The following is a 12,162-nucleotide window of genomic DNA, read 5'->3' as shown; positions in this document are numbered from 1 at the left end:
ATGACATAGGGGAAATTGAGGCATACAGATTAAAAAAAAGAGTTTCAAGTCACATTTCTGATAAATAATGTCAAAATTGTCTTGAGGAATCATTTAAAATCTCAAAACCCATTGAACTCTTTAAGAGTAAACTCAAGAATACTTTCTGATCTCTATACAAAGAGGCACTTTTCTATTTTTATGAAGTTGAAGTTTTGGATTAAAAAAAGCAAGCAAAGAAGCTTCATAGACTAAGGTTCCAGGTTTTCTATCTACCAGATAGAATTCATGGACATAGTGAAAAGCTTCAATATCACTGTGCTTGTTGCTTCTGCTAGTAGAATATGTGCTCAATAAGTACAAGGTAATTTTCCTAAGAATTTTGCAGAATGGTCTCCTAGTATAACATTTAACATCTGTTACATCTGTTAACATCTGTTTTGTTTTGTTTCTGTAAAATGCCTTTCATTGGACTTAGATTCAAAAGTAAACAACAGCAGCAATACAATTTGACTTTGAGATGAAATTAAACAGATAATTTGCAGCCTGATTTTAGTACCACTATTCTTTTTTTTAATTTTTATTTTTAGTTTACAACACACGGTTCTACATAATTTTGAGTTCCAGATTTTCTCCCCTCCCTACCCCCTCTCTCCCCAAGATGGCATGGAATCTCATGTAAATTCCACGTATAACTTCGCATTGAATTTATTTATACACTAGTCAATAAACAAAATAATACTAAGAGTAGTTAAGTAACTTGTCCAGGATAATATAAATTGTAAGTGGGGTGGGCAGTTGGGAAGTCTGGGAATTCATGTTGAGATTTTTTTGGATTTGAAGTCCAAAATTCTATACATGTATGTGCACACCCACAATTACACTGACACATGGACATGCAAAAATAGAGGGACTGGGTTTGGATTGTATTTATGCCTATTATCTCTCGTCTGAGAATTAGTATTACATCATCAATGATCTTTAAAATGTTTTTGAGACTGTGTCTCCATATCTTGCATAGACATGAAATGCAGCAGTCATTCATGACCTTGAACTGACATACCCTGTTACTTTGCCAAACATGGACAAATTTGATATTATTTTAAGGTGCCATTCTCAGTCCTTGAATGTACATACTATGACCTTGCTAACAAGTGTTCATACTGGTGCAACTGAATTTCTGAAAACAAAATATTTAACACAAGGCAGAAGAATGGTGAATGAAATTATAAGATAATAATTTCAGAAATTCATAAGTTTAGTTGGTCTAAGAAAGTAACAGGCTTTTTACTTGAAAATCATATGAATGGCAAAAGTTTATTCACAAAGACATAATTGGGATTATACTGTGAGAATTTAATAAATCTGAAGAGTTACAGACCCTGTGATTCATCTTTAGATGCTTTTGCCCAGATGTAAATGACTCCTTAGCATAATGCTTCCTGTCTTTAGGTTACATGGCCAAAAATTATATTTGGTTTAGATTAAACCTTAGCAACATGGTTGAAGAATTGTTTTTCACACACCCCCACTGACTCTCCCACAAAAAATAATAATTAAACAGGCATACCTTGGCTATAAACTAGGAAATAAAATTCCTGGAGAACAAGATTCATAAAATGACTCAGGAAAATGTAATAGACATTCTTGGCATTCTTAGTTATTGAAACAAAGGAATTGTGGAGGATTGTTAAATGTGTTGGCTCTGTCAAAGCTCATGATAATGATCATCAAGATAGAAACATTTAGTGTTTCCTACGGAACCATTTTCTTCACCCAAGAAACTAAAGACAAAATTTTATGGAAATCGTTATGCAACTCATGCTGAAGCTGGACTTTATGGCTTGATTACAAAGAAGAGATTGAATTAATTTTGGAGAGGGACTGAGAATCCTGTCAGATATTGCCTTGGTATTCATGTGTCCATTTTGAACTTGAAATATGGCTGTCCTGGACACTCATAAATCTCTTTACTCCAGACATTGGGAAGAGAAGAAAAGAAACTAAGAATGAATAAATTTAGTTACTCCCAGAAAATCCTAGGAATTCCTTTTTTAAAAGAAATATTACTATTTCTCTGATGATGGACAAGTCACTTAACTTTTGAAGTTTTTGATCAGACACTCTAAGACATTTGTAAGTAATTAAACATCAGTGATTTGTGTCTTTATGAGGTTTAAACAAAATCACAAATGCTTAATATTAATTTGGGATAATAAATTTTTATTGAAAAAGGCGAGGGGAAAAACAACTTTTAAGCACCTACTGAATATCAGTATTATAATATGACAATTGCTTTACAAATATTAAATGGTTTTGATCATCAAACATAGTAAGTGGGTGCTATTATTATCTATATTTGATAGATGAGGAAATGAAAGTCGAAATATGTTAAGTGATCGTACCATCATGATACAGATACATCCACAAAATCTTCAGTTTCTATTTTCTTTCAATATTCTTATTTAATTAAATATTTTCTCTATTTGTATTAATAATTTTAACAGAAGATGTTATATTTTTTTTGTTTTTTTGTTTCTTTTCTGAGAATTTATTATTGAAATATTTGGCTATTTCTACTTGTAATTTTAGCATAAAGAAAGCAGCTAAGTGGCACCGTGGAAAGAGTACCATGCCTGATGTCAGGAAGAGCTGAGTTAAAATCTGGCCATGGATGTTTACTAGCTGTGTGACTGGGCAAGTCACATAATGGCTGCTTTCCACCATTGTCACATTTGTCAAAAGGAAATAATAATATCACCTAACTCCCAGGTTTTTCTTAGGATCAAATGATATAATACTTGAAAAGCACTTAACTCTATGCCTTGTACTTAGTGAAATACAAAATATTATTGTTATTATTGTAATTAAATTTATTGACTTTGTTACTATTATTCTTATATTGTGTATTATTATTTTGTATAATTTTAGTAAGCAGCTAATGATAACTTGTAACATTCTTCAATTGGACAGCAATGTAAATTGTTTATTTTATGTCATAATTTTTTTTCTTGTTAACTATAATTTAAGCTCTATAATAGAGAATAACTACATCCCTGTACTTCTTTTAGGTCCCATATGTCCTTGTTCATAGTTGGTGCCCAATATCCATCTATTCAAACTGAGCTCAGATCCCCAGAAAGTCTAAAAAGTCAAAGTTCTTGATCATTCTCCACTTTTTTCATATTCAGGACAACACACAACATATTTGGAATCAAGAACAATAGAAGATTTTCTTCTCCTGCTATTGATGTGACCCTTACCTTATACCCTTTACTATGAAAGCATCTCTCCTTTCCCTATAATTCTATCAACCATTGGATGACTCTTACTTTGAACATCTTTATCAGCAGTCTGTCTGAAGCCAATAGGGAAATTCAGCTTGTACAATCTATCTCAAAGAGACATTAAAACACTAAGCTGTTGCAACTTATTAAAAATCAATAAGATCATGTTGTCCACACATACCCTTGTGTCATTCCCTATCTCAGATTCTATATTTCTGTCCTGTCTTTTTTGTCATTTACATGGCATTATCGTGACTGGTATACGCCTATTTATTTTCAGTCCCATGTTATGTTATCATCAATACCAGCTCAATGCCTAAGATTGAACAAAACTAGTTCTCACCTCTTGTTTCGTGGTATATATAACTAATTATACTTAGAATTTTTATTTTGTTTTTTTATTTTCCTTTGAATTATTGTCCCTTTATCAATGTGATCTAATTTAAAGAATCCCAGTCACAAAGCACATGCCACTGCTGTTGAAAATCAATAACATTCAAATGCCAATTTCACAATTTCATATTATGGGGCCAGAGCCAAGATGGCCATGAGAAAACAGTGTCTTCCTGGAGCTCTCTCACAAGTTCTGCCAGATACCACTAAAAAAGTGAATCAGAGCAGATTTGAGAGAGTTAGAAGTCACTAGCAGACTGAGAGGGGCAAAATTCCAAGCCAGGAGAGTCCAAAAGGTCGACAAGACAGATCTGTAGCCTGGGAGAGTGCTTTCACCAGACAGCACCAAAGCAGAAGCAGCTGCAGAAACAAGCCAGTGATCTCAGCTGTGAGAAAGCTGGGTGTCCAAAACCAGCAGAGATCCCTAAGCCTCCCAGCACAGGATGGAAGTCTGTGGAAATGATGAGAGGCAGCAGTACAATGCCTCTGGCCACGAGACATCTACTTCTGAGGCTTGAAGGCCAAAGGTTTGAAATGCATCTTCTTGAACTTCTGGGAGACATAAAGGCCAGGTAAACATCTCTAATTCCTCCCTCCCTGACCCAGAGAATTCATCAGGAAAAATGCTGGAATAGAGGACACAGAAGTGGGGTTTCAGTGGCTGAGCAGTGGGTGTTCCTGATTCCTAGAGGGGCAGAGCCAGCAGGGGTCAACAACAGGAGCCCAGATGTACCTCTGCACAGCCAGGGGAAGTGGCAGACACCAGTATAGACAACAGCTGAGATGATTCTGAAGAGAAACAGTGCTGGAGAGAAGCCACAGGGGAAAAGGAGACTTCAGGCAGCCAGAACCCTCCCCCACACCTCTGGAAACTGAAGGCTATAATACACAAAGCTAGTAACTAGACTCACAATCCCTGGTAGAAGAAACCTGGGACAGAGATCCCTGAGCCCCAAAAACAGAAATCCACTCTAAAGCCAGGAAAAAGCTAACCAACATGAAGAAAAACATAAAAAATGAGGACCATTGATTCTATTTGTGGAGACAGGGAAGACCAAAATACCAATTCAGAAGAGGATAGCATTGACACTATACCCATATCTGATACCTCAAAAGGGAATGTGAAGTGGTCTCAAGAACAAAAGGCATTACTGGAAGAGCTAAAGGAGGATTTTTAAAACCAAATTAGGGAGGTAAAAGAAAAAATGGAAAAAAATGAAAAAAAAACTAGTGATAAGTCAAGTCTAAAAAAATAAAATATGTGAAGTGGCAAGGGAGATTCAGAATCTAAATAGAGAAAATGACACCCTGATAGGTTAAATCAACCAATTGGAAAAGGAGACTCAAAAGCAAAATGAAGACAGCAACTCATTAAAAATTAGAATTGAGCAAGGGGAAGGTAAAGACACTATGAGGCATAAAGAAGCAGTCAAACAAAATGTAAAGAATGAAAAAATAGAAAAAAATATGAATCATCTGATTGGAAAAACAATTGGCCTGGAAAATAGATCCAGGAGAGACAATTTAAGAATTATTAATCTACTGAAAATCCACGACGAAAAAAGAGGCTTGACAGTATCTTTGAAGAAATTATCAAAGGTAACGGCCCAGAGGTCCTAGAACCAGAGGGTAAAATAGCCATTGAAAGAATCCACCAATTACCCTCTGAAAGAGATCTCAAATTGAAAACTTTGAAAAATATTATAGCCAAATTTCAGAATTACAAACTCAAGTAGAAAATACTGCGAGCAGCCAAAAAGAAATAAATCAAATGTCATGGAACTATACTCAGGATCACACAGGGTCTTTCATCTTGTCTGTTAAATGACAGAAGAAATTGTAATATGGTATTCTGAAGGGCAAAGGAGCTTGGACTACAACCAAGGATAAACTGCCCAGCAATATTTAGCATAATTTTTCAGGCAAGAAATGGGTATTCAACAAGATAAGGGAATTTCAGACCTTCCTGATGAAAAGGCCAGGATGCAATGGAAAATTTGATCTTCAAATACAAAACTCAAGAGAGACATAATAATGTTAACAAGGGGAAAAACCTCCAGAAACTTTATTAACTAATAAGGGAAAATTGTTTATATAGGATTATTACATTATATACACACACACACACACACACACACACACACACACACACACATATATATATATATATATATATATACACACAAATATGTGTTTGTGTGTCAATTTTGTGAATAGCACAGCTATTATGACAACTGAAAGGGATAAACATAGACTGTGCATGTCAGTACAAAATAACTTATATAAGGATAAAAAGCATAATTAAGAGATGTAAAGGGAGAGTTCTGGGAGAAGATGTAAGGAGGTAGTAGAAAGGATAAATTACATCAAATGAAGAGGTACAGAAACACAATATAGTACAGGGAAAGACAGGAGGAAGAAGAGTAGCATATGAGCTTTATTCATCAGATTTGGTTCAAGAAGAGAATACCATACTCTGAAAAGTATAGAAATCAAACTTGTCCTACAGGCTGTAAGCAGAATGGCCTTTGTTTTCTTTGAGTGACTCAGTTTATCTCATGGAGCCTTGCTGGGTGCTGGGCTAACTCCAGGGAGGGCCTAGTTTACATGTCTGGGCCAACAGAGGCTTTTAGACCACGTGGGATTAAGTCCGCTTAATCATAGTAGCTGAAAGGAATATGCATATATATATATATGTATATGTGTGTGTGTCTGTGTGTCTGTGTGTGTGTATACATATATATATATATATATACATATGTCTGTGTCTATGTATGTATGTATGTAGGTGTGTATATATATGTATATGTGTGTATGTATGTATGTATACACACACACACATAGAGGGCACAGGGTGAGTTGAATGTGAAGGGATGCTATCTAAAAAAATAAAATCAAATTAAGGGATTAGAGAGGAATATATTGAGAGAGGGAGAAAAGGAGAGATAGAATGGGGTAAATTATCTCACATAAAAGTGGCAAGAAAAAGCGGTTCTCTAAGAAGGGAAGAGGGGGCAGGTGAGGAGGAATGAGTAAATCTTGTTCTCATCGGATTTGACCTGAGGAGGGAATACCATACACACTCAATTGGGTATCTTACCACACAGGAAAGAAAGAGGAAGAATATAAGAAAGGAGGGATGATAGAAGGGAGGGTAGATGTGGGGAGGAGGTAATCACAAACAAACACTTTCGAAAAGGGACAGGGTGAAGGGAGAAAATTCATTAAAGGGGGATAGATTAGGAAGGAGCAAAACACAGTTAATCTTTCACAACATGAGTATACTGGAAGGTTTTACATGATGGTATGCATGTGGCCCATGTTGAATTGCTTGCCTTCTTAGGGAGGGAGGGCGGGGAGGGAAGAGGGGAGAGAATTTGGAACTCAAAGTTTTAAAAACAGACTTTCAAAACAACAACTAAGAAAAAAGTTTTGGCATGCAACTAGGAAATAAGATATACAGGAAATGGGGCATAGAAATTTATCTTGCCCTACAAGAGAAGAAGGGAAAGGGAGATGGTAGGGGAGTGGGGTGACAGATGGGAGGGCTGACTGGAGAATGGAGCAACGAGAATATACGCCATCTTGGAGTGGGACAGAGGGTAGAAATGGGGAGAAAATTTGTAATTCAAACTCTTGTGAAAATCAATGCTGAAAACTAAATATATTAAATAAATTAAATTAAAAAAAAAAGAATACGAAAGAATAATACACTACAACCCAGTAGCATTTATTTGAGGAATGCAGAGGTAGTTCAATATTAGGAAAACTATCAGCATAATTGGTCATATCAACAACAAAACTAGCAGAAACCATATAATCATCTCAATATATGGAGAAAAAAATCCTTTGACAAATACAACACCCTTTCCTACTAAAAACAAAAGAAAACATAGGAATAAATGGAGTCTTTCTTAAAATTATAAATAGCATCTACCGAAAACCATCAAGAAGCACTATTTGTAATGAGGATAAGCTAGATGCATTCCCAATAAGATCTGGGGAGAAACAAGGATGTCCATTATCACCTCTACTATTCAATTTAGTACAGGATATGTTAACTGTAGCAATAAGAGAAGAAAAAGAAATTGAAGGAATTAGAATAGGCAAAGAAGAAACTATATTATCCTTTTTTGCAGATGAAATGATGATTTATTTAGAGAATCCTAGAGAATCAACTAAAAAACTACTTGAAATGATAAGCAATTTCAGCAAAGTAGCAGGATATAAAATTAACCCACATAAATCCTAAGCAAGACAAACCCAGGGCCTATATGAACATAATTATGTAACATTTTTCAAATGAATAAAGTTAGATCGGAATAAATGGAAAAAATATCAGTTGCTCATGATTAGCCTGAGCTAATATAATAAAAACAACAATTTTACTTAAATTAATTTATTTATTCAGTACCATACCAATCAAACTACAAAAAAAATATTTTACAGCTGGATAAAATAATAACAAAATTGATCTTGAAGAACAAGAGGTCTAGAATATCTAGGGAATTAATGAAAAGAAATGCTAGGGAAGGTGGCCTAGCTATACCAGATATAAAACTGTACTATAATGAAGCAGTCATCAAAACTACCTGGTGCTGGCTAAGAAACAGGGTCGTGGATCAGTGGAATAGGATAGGTATACAAGACTCAGTAGAAATCAACTCTTTGGTAAATTCGAAGAATCCAGCTTCTGGGCTAAGAATTCACTGTTTCACAAAAACTGCTGGGAAAATTGGAAAATGGTAGAGCAGAAATTGGGCATAGATTAATATCTTACACCATATACCAAAATAAAGTAAAAATGGGTTCATGATTTAGGAATAAAGGCTGATACTATAAGCAATTTGGGAAAGCAAGGAATAGTTTACCTATCAGATTTATGGAAAAGCAAAGAATTCATGACACAACAGGAGATGGAGAGCATTACTAAATGCAAAATGGATAATTTTGATGACATTAAATTGAAAAGTTTTTGTATAAAAAAAGCCAATGCTCTTTACAACCAGTTTCTCTGATAAAGGCCTCATCTCTAAAATATACAGGGAACTGAGCCAAATGTATATGGATACAAGTCATTCCCCAACTGAGAAATGGTCAAAGGTATGAGCAGGAAGTTTTCAGAGAAAGAAATTAAAGCTATCTATAGGCATATGAAAAAAATGCTTGAAATCACTATTGATTAGAGAAATGCAAATCAAACAGCTCTTAGGTACTACATCTGTCCGGTCAAATTGGCTAAAATGGCAAAACAGGAAAATGTTAAATGCCAGAGAGGATGTGGGAAAATTGGAACATTGTTACATTGCTGGGGGAATTGTGAACTAATGCAGCCATTCTGGAGAGCAATTTGTAGCTATGACAAAAGGGCTATAAAAATATTCACACTGTTTGACCCAGCAATACCACTTCTGGGGTTGTATCCCAAAGAGATAACACAAGTGGTAAAAGGACCCATACGTACAAAAAATATTTATAGTGGCTCTTTTTGTAGTAACAATGAATTGGAAATCAAGGGGATGCCAATCAATTGGAGAATGGCTGAACAATTTGTGGTATATGAAGGTAATGGAATACCATTTTGTGGTAAGAAATGTGGAAGATACAGGCTTCATAATAACCTGGAAAAACCTGCATAATATAATGCTGAGTGAGCGGAGAAGAACCAGGAGAATATTATACACCACCAGAGATATATGGATTCTCCGATGACTAACCCTGATAGACTTCTCTGTTCTCAGCAATACAAGGTTCGAGGACAACTCCAAAGGACTCATGATGGAGAAAGCTATCTACATCCAGTGAAAGAACTATGGAGTCTGAATGCAGGATTGCTCTCCTATTTTTTTCTTTTGTGTTTTTTTCTTCTTTTGTTTTTAGTTCATTTTTGGGTTTTGTTTCTTCTTTCTCATGATTCATTTCATTGGTCATAATTCTTCTTTACAGCTTTACTATTGTGTAAATAAGTTCAATGGGAAATTATATGTAGCAGATATATTGGGTTCCATGTCATCTTGGGGAGGAGGGGAGGCGGGGGAGAAGAAAATCTGGAACTCAAAATCATGTGGAAAACTGTTGTAAACTACAAATAAAAAAATCTTAGTTATTAAAAAATTATATTATGCATAATAATCACATTTCATTTCTGTTCAAAATTATTCTATATGTTGCACTTTAAAGACAGGTTTAGCATTATAGGCTTTAGCAATACATTTATTATCACTATTTGAAGAAAATGAAGACCATAGGCATTAAATACAATAATTACAATATCAAGGTAAATTCAGAAATTGTATATTTTTATCTATTCCCAGTTTGGGCTAGATGAAGATGAATCTGTCAAGTAGATAAGACAAAATTATTGACTTTTCCTTCAGAGGAAGGTGAGGTCCAAGAAAGGGGTGTGGAGAAAAAAATTTTGCTGTACAGACTGAATATGTTATGAAGTTTTTAACAAAGTGACTGACTTGGAAAACTGATAACCAGGGAGAAGAGATAAATGTTAAGTTTCTCAAATGAAGGAAGTGCAAATACAACAAAAGAACGTGTTTACAAGTGTATTCCTGCTATCCATGAAAAGAAGGACAGTGAAACTTGCCTTTAACTTCACAGAAAGTGATTATGTATTATAAAAAAATCCAAAGAAACTGTTCCATTCAAATTTCAGTTCAATATCTTGAATCCCAGCTTGCTGCAAAGTTGGATGAGAGAGCTGCTGAAAAGAGAATTGCTTTAATTGTAGTGGACAACATAATTTGGAAGGCAAGGTGTTTATTTCAGACAGAAGAGGACAAAGCACAGAGGCACTCTCATTGCAGCCAACAAAATAAACTTCAGAATTCACTTAAAGAAAGGGAAAATTTTAGAGCTATCGATCATCAGCCTTTAAATGAATAATAGGAAAAACAGCATCTACATCCAAATATATTTGTGTTTCATATATGTACATGGACTTAGAGATAGATAGAAAGAGATATAGTTCACCTAGGAATTGGAGAGAGAGAGAAGTTTGGAAGGAAAGAAGTTACCAAGGAATAAATTAAGGAAAAGAAGTTGGAAGGAAGCATTTATTAAGCACATGCTGATTGCCAGACCATCCTCTGATCACCTAACAACTGGAAGGAATCCATGCATTGCTATTCCCATTAAACAATTGAGGGAACTCAGGGAGATGAGCTTCGGTGACTTCTCCAGAGTCCTACATCTCTTAAGTGGCTGAGATTGAATTAGCATTCAAGCCTCCTGATTTCAGATCCAGTATTCTATCCTGTGTTTCCCACAGTATATGAAAGATGGAGACTGAACACTCAAGGAAAGGGGGAGAGACAAAAACAAAGACATGGGTAGAGAGAGTAACCTAGTGTTTAAATTGTAGTAATTATTATTATTGTTATTGCTATTGCTATTATCATTATTACATGATGACAAATAACACATAGGAATCACTTAAGAACTGAATTGTTTTAAGATCAAATTAATGACCAATTAATTAATTAGGAATATGACATAATTATAATGACAAATAAGAAAACATCAGAATATAAACCCTACTAGAATTAGAATCTGGCATGAGAATCAGTTAGGGAAAATAGTAGCAAATGGAGAGTTTACTGATGATTCCATCTACCTCTAAGGAAGATCAGTTTTGAAATGCCATTTCATAATATGATAGCAATCTGTATAAAACAGAACTTCTTGGTCATGAAGGATATGTGTCCAATTTCTGTTAGATGTCTTTTTGAGGCTCCTTTTTGCTCAAAATACATTTGGCTGATTATCTCACTCTTTCCTGTAGCCCTTTAAACATTCAAGTTTACTCCTTATAAAATACATAGAATAGTTATTTAATAAAGCTAATTAAGAAAGCATCCTTGACCTCTGTTTTTTTTAACATGATTTCCAGCTCTTGGGGCTTTGAGGAGATGGCAGAGCAAAGTTCCAAGATCTGTTGCAACTTTACTTGAAAATATAGTGGAAGGACACCGTGCCAATATTCTAAACTACGCACAGTGCTCCCACATCAGACCACTTTCTGTTCTCCTTTTCTGACCCAGGGAGTCCAGTTGGATGCAGCCTCTCACAGGCCTTACAATCAAGGTTTAAATAAATATTGAGAAAACACTTACATGCTTTTGCATCCCTCTTTTTCTATTCCCCAGTCTAATACTTCACCCAAGAAAATTCTTGTTTGACGTGAATTGCTTAGTATCAGGTTTTCTATTCCACAATAAACCTGGGGAATGGATGGGATCAGAATCTCGTATATTCCAAAGATACAATTCAATATTGAAAATATTGCTGGAAGGATTCTTAGCTTATAACTAGTTCAATGATTTCTTTTTCCAATATTTTTATTATTATTGCTATTTAAATATCAAATGAGTGTCCTAGAAAACTGACATGATCTCCCCATGGCAGCACAGGTACTAACCAACAAAGTCGGAATCTGAAGTCTTGTCCTGTGCCTCTAATTTGGTGTCTTTCCCATTTTACCATGAATCAT

Source organism: Trichosurus vulpecula, chromosome 6, assembly GCF_011100635.1.
Source record: "Trichosurus vulpecula isolate mTriVul1 chromosome 6, mTriVul1.pri, whole genome shotgun sequence".
In the NCBI taxonomy this organism is placed as follows: domain Eukaryota; kingdom Metazoa; phylum Chordata; class Mammalia; order Diprotodontia; family Phalangeridae; genus Trichosurus; species Trichosurus vulpecula.
The sequence above is the reverse complement of the archived record's forward strand: the minus strand, read 5'-3'. Positions refer to the sequence as shown.